Source organism: Triticum aestivum, chromosome 1B (genome assembly GCF_018294505.1).
Source record: "Triticum aestivum cultivar Chinese Spring chromosome 1B, IWGSC CS RefSeq v2.1, whole genome shotgun sequence".
NCBI lineage: Eukaryota > Viridiplantae > Streptophyta > Magnoliopsida > Poales > Poaceae > Triticum > Triticum aestivum.
Genome location: NC_057795.1, coordinates 136,529,837 through 136,532,279, shown reverse-complemented (window position 1 = coordinate 136,532,279; position 2,443 = coordinate 136,529,837).

Here is a 2,443-nt window from a genome sequence, read left to right as displayed (position 1 = left end):
AGCTCCTCCTCGTTACCTGAGTCATCATAATAAACACTAGGAGGGTATTGGGAAATATTTCCCCTTTCATTAGTAATCTCTTCATGCTCTATTTGTTTTCTTGTCTTTAGATAGTTGGCAATATAAGTATTCTCAATGCAATTTACCGCATAAAACATATAAATTCCCTCTAGATCAAAATCAAGAATCTATTGAGATTAAATTTTGGAATACCCTTAGTTATACGTTTCATTTCTTCATACCCTAAAAGAAGACTAAGCTCTTATGATGCTCAAGGGTAATCAAGTTATCACAATTTTTGGACATGATTTGATCATGAAACAAATAGCATTGGAGATTTAAATGACCACATTCATTGCAAAGTTCACAAGGATGGCAAAAAATATTAAATCTTTCAACACAATCATCTAGCCTTTCTTGCAACTTTTTCGTTTCTAAGTATTTATCCTGCTTACAAAATCTATCTTCCCTTTTTGGTGTGTCTGTGCACTCCCAATTTACTCCGCAAAAATTGACATCCTTGTAGGAGACATCACTATCATGGCTAGTGCAATCATCATTAACCTCATGGATATTCAAAGAATTCGTACTAAAAACATTGCAATCATGCTCATCATTCATGCCAATCATTTTATTAAATTCTTCTTCTATCAATTGAGCACAATTTTTCGATCCATCATTTTCAAGAAAGATATTATAAAGATGATCAATAATATGATGCAACCTCAATTCCATTTTTTGTAGTTTTATTTTACAAAACCAAATTAGTGATAGAACAAGAAACTAAAAGATTCGATTGCAAGATCTAAAGATATACCTTCAAGCACTCACCTCCCGGCAATGGCGCCAGAAAAGAGCTTGATGTCTACAACGCAACTTTATTCTTGTAGACTCGTCTTGGGCCTCCAAGCATGGAGTTTTGTAGGACAGTAGCAATTTTCCCTCAAGTAGATGACCTAAGGCTTATCAATCCGTGGGAGGCGTAGGATGAAGATAGTCTCTCTCAAGCAACCCTCCAATCAAATACAAGAAATCTCTTGTGTCCCCTACATACCCAATACAGTGGCAAATTGTATAGGTGCACTAGTTCGGCAAAGAGATGCTGATAAAAGTGTAGTAACAATAGTAGATATTGATTTTTGTAGTGCGAACAATAAAAAACAGCAAGGTAGTAAGTAGTAAAATGGAGGACAAACGGTATTGCAATGATGGAAAATGAGGCCTAGGGTGCATACACTAGTGCAGTCTCTCAGCAATGCTAACATAGTTGGATCATATGATTATCCCTCAAAGTGCAATAAAGAATCACTCCGAGTTCCTATTAGCAGAGAACAAAAGATAGAAATTGTTTGTAGGGTATGAAACCACCTCAAAGCTATTCTTTCCGATCAATCTATCCTAGAGTTCGTACTAAAATAACAGCAAGCTATTCTTTCCGATCGATCTAATCAAGAGTTCGTACTAAAATAACACCATATGATACATATCAACCAACTCTAATGTCACCTAGTTACCCCAATGTCACCGGGAGTACCCGTGAGTTAATTTTATGATATGTATCAAACAATTTCAAATTCATAATACTCAATCCACACAAAGAACTACAAGGAGACCCCAAAGTTTCTATCGGAGAAAAGATAATAAGAGCGTGCATCAACCCCTATGCATAGATTACCCCAAAGTCACCTCGGGAATCCGCAAGTTGAGTGAAATAACATATATAAAGTGAATTAAAATAATACCCCATTGTCACCACGGGTATTCATATGCACGACATATATCATGTGTTCTCAGATCTGAACATTCAATCCGACAAGACAAAACTTCAAAGGGTAAAGACTCAATTCATCACAACATGTGTAGAGAGGGAGAAACATCATATGATCCATCTATGTTAACAAAGCCCATGATACATCAAGATCATGACATCTCAAGATCGCACGCGAGAGAGAGATTAAACACATAGCTACTGGTACAAACCCTCAGCCCCGAGGATGGGCTACTCCCTCCTCATCATGGTGGCCGCCGGGATGATGAAGATGGCCATCGGTGATGATTCCCCCCTCCGACAGGGTGCCGGAACGGGGTCTAGATTGTATCTCGTGGATACAGAGGCCTTGCGATGGCGGAACTTATGATCTAGAGCTACCCCAAAGGGTTTTGGAATATTTCAATTTTTATAGGGCGAAGAGGCGGTTCAAGGGGTGCCCGAGGTGGGCAGCACCCACCAGGGCGCGCATGGGCCTCTTGGCGCGCCCTGGTGGGTGCTTCCTTGCCCCAATGGCTTTCTTCTGGCCCAAAAAAAATCTCCAAAAAGTTACGTGGTGTTTGGACTCCGTTTGATAGTGATTTCCTGTGATGTAAAAAACAAGCAAAAAACTGCAACTGGCACTGGGCACTGGGTCAATAGGTTAGTCCCAAAAATGATATAAAGTTGCTATAA